Source organism: Vicugna pacos, chromosome 5 (assembly GCF_048564905.1).
Source record: "Vicugna pacos chromosome 5, VicPac4, whole genome shotgun sequence".
NCBI lineage: Eukaryota > Metazoa > Chordata > Mammalia > Artiodactyla > Camelidae > Vicugna > Vicugna pacos.
Genome location: NC_132991.1, coordinates 86,615,075 through 86,625,093, shown reverse-complemented (window position 1 = coordinate 86,625,093; position 10,019 = coordinate 86,615,075). Strand labels below are relative to the sequence as shown.

Sequence of the window (10,019 nt, the reverse complement as noted above, 5' to 3'; positions counted from 1 at the left end):
GTGAGAGGTACAAATTGCTGTGTACAAAGTAAATAAGCCACAAGGACAGATCGTACAGAACAGGGGAAATAGCCACTATTTTATGAATGGTGTAGACGCTATAAAAATATTGAGTCACTATGTTGTATGCCTGAAACTTGCACGATACTGTAACTCAACTAGACATCAGTAAAAAAGAGTAGATGATGTAGACAGTGCTGGTTGGGACGAGCTCAGAGAGAAACAAAACTACAAGCTGGGAACAGTGAATGTGCCCGAAGTTATTGATTTGTGTCCTGGTTTGCTCAGCCTCCCTCCCAATAGAGCGTAAGCTTCAGGAGGGCGGGGCCGGGGCCAGCTGACTCGGGGCTGCGTTTGAGCCCCTCGACCCGTGCCTGGCACATGGCCTGTGTGTAGTAAGTTTCCCACAAATGAATGAGAGGCTTTCTTGGAATAAGATTTCTGTGATCAGGGATCAAGACAGCGGCAGATTCCTGCAGTCTGGATGGCTGTCTTTCCTGACGTCCCCACAGAGGCCGAGTCTTGATTGCAGCCATCGTTAGCCTGCATTGCCACACAGACGGAGCCACGGTGTGGAACCGGGGACGAGAATTCCTCCCAGCTCCTGCCAGACTGCCTCCTCACGCTGACTTCATGTTCAGGCCTGTCCGATTGGGTTTGGGGTCAACCTTGCCCCTCCCAAACCTGTTTTAATCAATCAATCCCTTTTAGGTCCGGGAGTTCAGTCAGACATCCCTGCAGAGGGTGGATTTCTAGCCCGCCCCAGGGCTGACTCCTGAGCACACACCGCCCTCTTGTGTCTACGGCGCGTTTGACAACAGAGCTGCCAGCAGCCACTAAAGTGCAGCCAAAATGAAGCCTTTCACGGCTCTTCAGCAGAAGGACCTCAGTGTTATGGGGAAGAGAGAGTAAAACATGCTCAATTGCCCTCAGGGTCCAGAATGGTCCAGAATGGTTTTGAAGATGGTACTAACTGCCCACCTCAGAGCTTCGAAAATTTTTAAAAAATCAGGCATGATAAAAATCCAAATTCAAGAGGTCAGAGACAGAAAATTCTACCTCCTAGCGGAGCTGGTCACTTGCCTAAACTGAAATTCAGACCATGAAGTAGAAGCATGAAGATGTGCTCCTAGCATCTTTGTATTCACTGTACTGCCTTTTGAACCACCTTCCATATCTTTCTGTGTATGTGTGTTGTTCATTCACACCACACACACACACACACATACACACAAACTCACATATGCAAACTGTGGAGGGTATGAATATACCCATCCGCTGGGTTTGAAGCCTCAATCACAATGTAAGACTGTCCGTCTTGCTCAGATATCTTTTCTCAGAGAGAGAGGACCTTGGATCTCTATTCCTGGCCAGCTGTCTCCTCTCCATCCCTTTAAGCAGGGGCAAGGTGGGCTTCTGACACAGCCCGACACATACCTGGATCTGAAATACCCATATTCACTGGCCCAAGTGTGGCCTGGATGAGACTGGTGACCTGAACCTCTGTTCTGTTGGTTTTTAAAGAAGAGACTAGAATGAAAGACACTTCCACCACTGCCATTATAAAAATAATCTTCTGAACACTCAGTGTGTATTGTCCTGGTTTATATGCTGCAAAGATAAAGAATAAAAAAGACACAGTTTGCATTGTAAGAAGGTACAGTCTATGGCTCCACCCTTCACATGGGCACCTCATCTTCAGAAAATTGCAATTAGGGCCTCCTGTAGAGGTCCTGGCTGCAAAATCAACAGTGCCCCTGTAGGTGTGCAGTGCACAACCTGAACATCCTTACGAAGCAGCCCGGATAAAATGCCTCCTCGACAAAAGAGCACAAATGTTCAGACTATGCCTTTAAAACCCCATTTTGCTCACTACTCACAAACTCGAGCAGTCAGTCAGGCTTGTGCTTTCCTATCTCCCCTTCTGGAACCTCATTCCACTTGTACTGTGCTTTTCCCTGTCGACCATTATGCCTCCTCCATCATTTTTCTTTCCAGGTGCACCCTGATTTTAACGGGGCATAATCCTTCACTTCAGAGGAACAAAGCTCCGCCGGCAAATTTACAGACCGTGTCAGTGACCATGTCAGTGACCAGCAGTGACCAGCAGGTACGGGAGGTGTTTGGGGTGGCATGACATTTCTGATAGCCCTTTAAGCACAATTTCTCTGTCTGTCTTTGTCATCTCTGCGAAAAGAGGCCTCTCCCTCTTTTTATTCCCTTATCTCAGTCTCATTGATCAAAGGACAATTGGCCCGGTTGCCGGAAGAAACCTGACCTTTGCCCCCAGGGGCTCCAACGAGCAGCAGTGATCACATCTGTGTTCTTCCCGCAGGAGGAACGTTATTTGCTCTGGGCTAAATCATTCTGGGAAGTTTTTTCCTGATCTCTCTTTAGCGTAGATCGAGGCTAATGGTAAAGGGCAGGGCTCCTGGGTTCACAGTTTTCTTTAAGAGACGTTAGATACGAATCAGCAACAGCTCAGGTGTCTCCGGGACAGCTCCTAAGGAGTAGGATGTCGAACTGGACAGGTTGATCAGCAGTTCAGAGTGGTTCCTGAAGACATTTTCCTTTTCCTGGGGCCAGAGAAGGGGCCTTTCTTCGTTGGAGAGTCTAAGAGGAGTCTCAGTGTAACAGGCTGTCCCCGGCCCCTGTCTGCAGCCCGGTCTCCCTGAGCCCATCACACCATCCAAACGCCCTTCCCCATCTCCCAGTTGCTGGATGCAGTGCACCACGTCTGCCCCTCCCCATTGCCATGCTCTTGGCGCGCTGTGCCTTCCCAGTGGTGCCCACTCTCCCCTGAAACCTTCTCTCTCCTTGGCACCTGCACCAGAACTCCCTGGTTTTCCTCTCCTTCTGTGGCTTCTGTGGGGGCTCCCCTTCCTGGGCCCTTTTCTGGCCCTAGACCTGCCCTTCCCACAGCCTACTCAGTATCTCCACGAAGACAACACACAGGCATTTCCAGTTCTTCACAACTGACCCTAATGTCACAATCTTGCCCTCACCCAAAACAACCCAGCCACGAAAATGTTCTCCCATACCTGCTCCAGAACCCGGAGCAATTCTTGGCCGTGTCCCTCCCTCACCAACCTCTTAGAGTCCTCCTAACAGATGCTAAATTCGTTCACTTCCTCACACTGCTATTGCCTCCCCTAAATTCGATCCATCCCTCCTGCACCTGGCTTCCTCACTGTCTCCCTCTCCCCTTCCTCTTCCAGCCCTTTCTCCACACAGCAGCACATGGAACGCTCCTAAGAGCATCCCCACTGCCCCCAGGAGGAAGTCCAGGATTCTAACCGGTCCTGCAATGCTGGGCAAGACCTGCTCCCCACAACCCGCCACCGTCTCATGATGACCACTGCCCCTTCCTTCTCCATAATCCACAACCTCCAGCTTTCTTTCAAGTCCTCTAATTCCAGAACGTTCCTACCTCTGTCTCTGAACCTGTTCTTGCCTTTTGCCTGGCATGCCCTCTTTCCCACACTTCGATGGCCAGCTCCTGTTCCAACTTCAGCCTACAGCTCTCTCCTCCATGGACACCTTCCGGGACCCACAATCTTGGTTAAGATACCTCTACTATGAGCATCTCCTTCCTACCCCCTGTCACCGTTGTAACCAAAATATGTCTTTTGTTCTTTGTAACCACAACTGCCTTCCAAGGAGGGGGCAGCCTGTGACACTGCAGCACCTTTTGGCTGCTGGGCATCTTCAGGAGTCTGACTGTGAGAGTTTACGGGAAAACTAAAATATCCTACCTAATACAGCAGTAGAAAGTAACAATGACAATGCTCGGTTTCTTCGAGTAGTCCCAGAGACAGGAGCGAAGATGAATGGAGGGGGAGGTGCTATGGGACAAAGGGGACAGAGAGGAGCCAAGCGGAGTGACTGGAAAAGCCTTTTGAAGACCAGAGTTTGCATATTATCATCAACAGATCCACCTGTCTACCTCAGAGACCCCTCCCTGGGTAACTCAACTCCTATTAAACTTGAGTCCAGAAAGAATTTTTTTTCCAAGTAACAAGAACAGATATGGGAGGAGAAATTTGTGTAGCAGCTGATAAGATCCAAACAGAATCTGGAGCGATGAATGTCCAGTCTATCTGACTGTCCTCCTGCAAATGTCCCCCCTGCAGACTTGGGGAGGGAGTCGAGGGAGAAACACGAAGTGAGGGGACCCTGGGGGAGACGCAGAAGCAGCCAGGGTGGAGCGGGCAGGCAGGGTGGACTCCACCCTGTTCTCCTCTTTCCTCGGAATGAGCTGGACCCGGGGCTGACAGCAAAGCTATAAGAATGACCTTGGAAATTCCCTAGGATCAGTCATTAAGGTGTGATGCAATGTTTCCAAAGAGGCACATTTATAAGGCACATTTATAGCTATTTTAGGCATTCCCAGACACACCCAGACGAATAAATCCCAGGCCGATGACAGAAGTGAATAGAGTATCGACCTGACTTGGGTTCCTCAAGGCCTATAGCTGCCCAGGTGGCTTATGCATCCCTGTTTTATCAGTGTTTCGAAATTCTCCCAGAACAATAATCATGTTTCCTTAATTAAGAAAAAATTAATTAGGAAAAAATTGAATCTAATCAAATAAGTAAAAGACAAAACAGCCTGAGGGAAGTTAAGCCTTTAGAGCAGAGTCACAAACTTTTCCTATCAAGGGACAGGTAGCAAATTGGTTGGGCTTTGTGGCCACCGACTGTCTCTGCTGCGTATTTCCATTCTTTCTTATTTTTACAACCCTTCAACCGTGTAAGAACTTGTGAGCTCGGGGAGACTACAAAACCAGGCCGAGGACAGGTTTGGCCTGGGGCCATAGTTTGCTGTCCCTTTCTTTAGAGTAAGAAGAAATGGTGACAACAGTACCAGCTCACACTTTTTGATGCCCTGGGAGGAGGCATCAGATGGAGAGGCTGAGGCTCCGAGATGTCAGTTAACTGTCCCAAGTTCCATAGCCGGGAAGGGCAGAACCCAGATTCCAACTTCATCTCTGTGCCGGCCAGTACCTTACAAGGCTCCTCTCTCCATGCTGAGGAAAGAGGCAGACCTTCAAAGATGATCCTATGGAACTCTCGACCGCCACAAGTACAGGCAAAAGTTTCACATGTGAGCAACCATCCAAACAAAGGTCTCCTGAGAGCTCAGAGGGAGGCACTCAGAATCCCCCTCTTCTCATGTGGGTCTGTCATGCTTTGCTCCATCTTTGCAAAGTCAGTCAGAACTATTTGCACTGCCTATAGAATCCTCCTAGAGATGGCTGTAAGTAAGGAGTGGGGGTGGGGAGGGGCACAATGTTTATCCTGTTTCTGCTCTATGCCAGATAGTGTTTGTGTGGGTCTACACAGTGAATGCAGGGTCTACACTGAGTGCAGGATCTAATGTGAGTGCAGAGTCTACAGCTGTGAAGGGTTTTCTATTGTTATTGAGTCCAAGTTTGTACTGCTTGCCTCATGACAGGCCAAAAAATCAAGGGACGAGTTGTTGGGATAATGAAGAGCAACTTTACTAAGAAAGCCAGCAGACTGAGAAGATGGAGGACTAGTGTCCCAAAGAATCATCTTGCCCAAGTTAGAATTCAGGCTTCTTTTATACTAAAAGGGGAGGGAGTAAAGTCAAACATCTCCTGTTTCCAGTCAGCCTCCGGAGGAGCTCTGTTAATTTCTTCCTTCCTGCAGTCATTCACAGGTGGGCTGGTCAGGATGTTTCCTGTGAGCTAAGCCAGGGTATTTTAGCTTAATGCTCATTACCTGGGAGGCACGGCTCCCAGAGATGGGCCATTATGTATAGTTCAAGCTTATAGACAGCATCCCTTTAGTGATTAACTTGTAGCAAAAGCAACAGATACAAAGGTTAAAGTAAAAGAAGCAGATCCAATATGGAGTCAGGTTTGGTCTCTCCTGTTACACTACCCCAGCAGTTATGGTGGTGGGAGACAGAGGCTACACAGGGAAACAAACACAGTCATTTCAGCTACTAATAAGTGCTGAGAGAAGGGGGTCCTGTGGGCAAGACTTGCCAGGTTGGGAGTGGACAGAGACTTCTAGAAAGAGCTGATCTGAATGAGGAGAAAGAGCAGTTTTGAAGTTAACAGAAGGAACATCTCTGTGGGTTGGTCACGTTCACCCACACCCCTGCGTCCTCCCCCTGCACACAGGGGCTAGAAGCCTGGGAACTATACTTCCAGGACACCCACCCCTGCATTCTCTATGCAGTGCACGGTCTGCCCAGGGACTGGGCAGTGGTGTCAGAGGAGGCAGACAGGCCAGCATTCTTCCTCTAATGAGGCAGGAGTCCATAAGGGCTTTTGCAAAAGCGGGTGTGGTGTCACACATGCTGGAGCTCCGTTTCCCTGTGGTCACCGCCCCCTCCTTCGCAGCTGTGCCCATCAGCAGTGGTTCCCTGATCTCCCTGGTTCTCTGATGCTCCGATGTGGCTGCGAAGCTAAGAGCCACCATCCCCTTCCCGCCCTTGGATCAGTTGCGTCAGATCCTCTGAGTGACATCCTTCTCTCCTTCAAACACAAATGCTGAACTCTAACTGTCTCTCCCTCAAACAATGTTCCCAGTTCAGTTCCAGCTGATACACACAGTGAGTACGAAATCCTGCTGGGGGAGCACATGTATTAGAGAGAGAAAGAGGCTGGCGGGGCTGGAGCAGAGAGAAATGGTGCAGGAGCGGGGAAATTGAAGCCAGAGGTAACCCACTCACCCCTGGAAGGGCCTCATGAGGCACCCTAAGAAGGCTGGATTTTATTCCAGAAGCTCTGGAAAGGCACTGGGTGGTTGAAGTGAGGGAGGGAGTAATACAGGAAAAGGGAGAAATGGATAAGAAAGGATTGAAGAAACAGAACTAAGGAAGTGTAAATAAATAAAATAATGGAACAGAATATGTTCTGAAGAAGAAACAAAATGGCTAAAAGGTAATTTAGTAACTTTGTCAACACCTGAAGTGCTCTTTGATTTCTTACATTTGCAAGATGTTTTCCATCTATTTTTAGGACAGAGGAGAACCAGCCTCAGGCTACAGAAGCATTCAGGTTAGTTACATGGGGAAAAAAATCTCCCACTGCAGGGCGAGGTTGAATGACCTCTTTTCTTGAGAATCTATAAAAATAGGATAGACAACCGGTGATTTTTAGCTGGACAAAATCTAATTTGAAGACAGTGTCACGTGTCCCTAATATTTGGATCCACACGATTGTGGATAATTTGGTGTCATGTTTATACTCACTCCAGGGAAATCTGGCCCTGATTCTAACACTGCATGTTGATTACACAATGTGTGTTCAGAGAGGCTGGTACCCAGCCTTCCATAAAATACAGTCTTCCTGTTACGGAAACACAGTCTGCAAAATGCCTTCTAACATCATCGTGAGTGTGTTATAAACTTCGTCACCAATGATAAGAAATCACCAGTCATCGCGTACTGAACATGTGATAGGTCTGTGGCAGGAAACTGGGGAAAGGGGTAAGGGTCCTATTGGCAGGCAAAGATAAAGGGAACGGGCAGTCACAGTCGGAAACAGCTGCTCAGCTGTCCCTCTGACGCAGGCACTCAGCCAAGGTCAAGGTTTCAGCCGCAAGTGATCACCATGATGTCACAGGTTAAGGGATCTTTCCATGTGTACTATGTGCATTTATCGCATTTTCTAAAAGCCACATCATAGCACATATTATGGATATGATTTAATTTGAAATTACAAAACCAACCCACATTTCTACTTTGCTTTTACTTTTCCTTCTTTCTTTTTTTTTGTTGTGGGGGGAGGTAACTAGGTCTATTTATTTATTATTAGTTGTTTTTTTTTTTTAATGGAGCTACTGGGGATTGAACCCAGGACCTCGTGCATGCTAAGCACACATGCTACCACTGAGCAACACCCTCCTCCCTCCCAATTTGCCTTTATTTTTCCATTGAACTTGGAACTTTCTAATGTACTTAGTATTTATCCATGGTATTTATTTTCTGTTTCCTCCCATGAGCATGGAAACGTCAGGGGTGCAAGGATTTGCATTGGGTTTATTCACTGATACATCTCATGTGCTTAGAGCTATCACACGGTAGATTCTCAAGTAAGTACTTGCTGAATGAATTGAGTTAAACAATGGACTTTATGTCAACTAGTTCCCACCAATGACTTACACGTTTTCATGACTCAAAAGAATACTACAAACATCATCATATGTGCTTCTACATACACACAATGCAAACAGTCAAATCCTCTGCATCCAACCTGCGCTAGATTAGAAACTGTATGGAAAAATCACCTCCAGGAGCAAGACAATTGGCTGTTATTTTGCTCGTGATTATTTATTGCAGATACACAATAAATGACTCTATTATCTATTGCTACTCAGATCTTTTCCTGGAGGTTGAAAAAAATTTGTATTATTTATTTATTTTTATTGAAATATAGTCAGTTTACAATTTTGAGTCAATTTCTGGTGCCCAGCATAATGTTTCACTCATACATATATTCATTTTTATATTCTTTTCCATTATAGTTACTACAAGATATTGAATATAGCTCCCTGTGCTAGACAGTAGGACCTTTTGTTCATCTGTTTTATATGTAGTAGTTAGTATCTGCTAAACTTGAACTCCCAATTTATCTCTTCCCACTCCCTTCCCCCCCCACCAGTAACCATAAGTTTGTTTCCTATGTCTGAGAGTCTGTTTTTGTTTTGTAAATAAGTTCATTTGTTTTTTGTTATTTGTTTTTTTCAGATTCCACATGTTAAGTGATATCCTATGGTATATGTTCTGCCAGAGCGAAGGCACAAGACTCCCAAAGAGCCACGGGTTTCTTCCTGCTTTCCCTTTCATTCCAGTCCAGGTGTGTATTCCTCTTTCCTCCTGAATAAGAAGGTGGAGAAAGCAACCTCTTGTCGGCTTCCTTTTCGTGGCTCCACACCTATGGGCAGAGCTGAGCATTTTGGGAAGCTGAATGCTAAGTTTCATGAACATGGACTAAAATCAGGATCCCCCTAAATTAACAGTGTTTACTTCTCAGTGAGTGATGTTCTCACACAATGAAACGTGGAATGTGAGAGAGGATCAGGGGAATGACCACCACATCATAGCAACAAAAGACGTGAAGAACTGATTGGTGAGAAAGACACATGGAGCCGAGGGACCTGCATATGCTAAATGTCTGGAGGGAGCCACTTCACACCACCAGCGCATTTTCCGAATACATCATGACTTCCTCCCAATGTCACCGTCCAGCACACTTCCTGAAGGGCATTTTGTCCAATAGCAACCCACAAACAAGCAGAAGGAATGACTGGATATTCCATTTTAAAGAATGCACTCTCTTTTTTCTTAATATTTTTCTGTCTCAGGTGATTTAGGGAAGCCCAGTAACCAGCCCCCACTTCACTAAAAGGGGGGCAACTCCGTATGAAAGCAAACTGTGAAGTGGACCTCTCCAAACCCTACCTCCCACCCTTCAACTGAAGGGGAATAGCATCTTTGGGTTTCCCTCCCAGAAGATGTGGTTTTGAGCATCCTCACCGGCAGCCCTGCAGGAAGAACAGCTCACCTGTTCCCTGGACTCGTGGACTTCCTCCTCCCCCCACACCTGACCTTTCAGAGCTACCAGTCACCCACAGGATGAATGCAAATCAAGAGTGGCTTTCAGGCCTCTTTGGACTATGGCCCCTGCCTCCCTGACTGGTCTCCCAGCCCCTCCCTGCTCCCGACAGTCCAGTCACACACATCCTGGCTGTCCCGAGCACGCCCTGATCTGAGCTGGTGTGCCTGTTTTGTACCTCAGCTTGGATGCCCTCCACTTTTGTTTGCATGCTGCACAGCCGTGACCTTCACAGCGCTGCGATTTGAAGCCTGCGAACTATCGGTCTCAATATTAAAAAGCGATAAATCACGTTCACAGACTGTTACCATGTGCTCCATCCAAATATACTTTCATAAAAACCATATGAAAAAATATGTATACCTCTGTGACTTTCGGCAAAATATCAAAGACAACAGAATTTAATCACCGTTGCATTATGTC

At 47.0% G+C, this 10,019-nt stretch overlaps 1 long non-coding RNA gene across 1 annotated transcript; it reads left to right on the top strand.

Annotated features, from left to right (window-relative positions):
• Positions 1-5,009: 5,009 nt before the first annotated feature.
• Positions 5,010-9,705, top strand: LOC140696680 (uncharacterized). Its single transcript, XR_012073196.1, has 4 exons — positions 5,010-5,107; positions 6,378-6,589; positions 6,978-7,037; positions 8,729-9,705. It is a non-coding gene; the product is annotated as an uncharacterized lncRNA (long non-coding RNA).
• Positions 9,706-10,019: the final 314 nt, after the last annotated feature.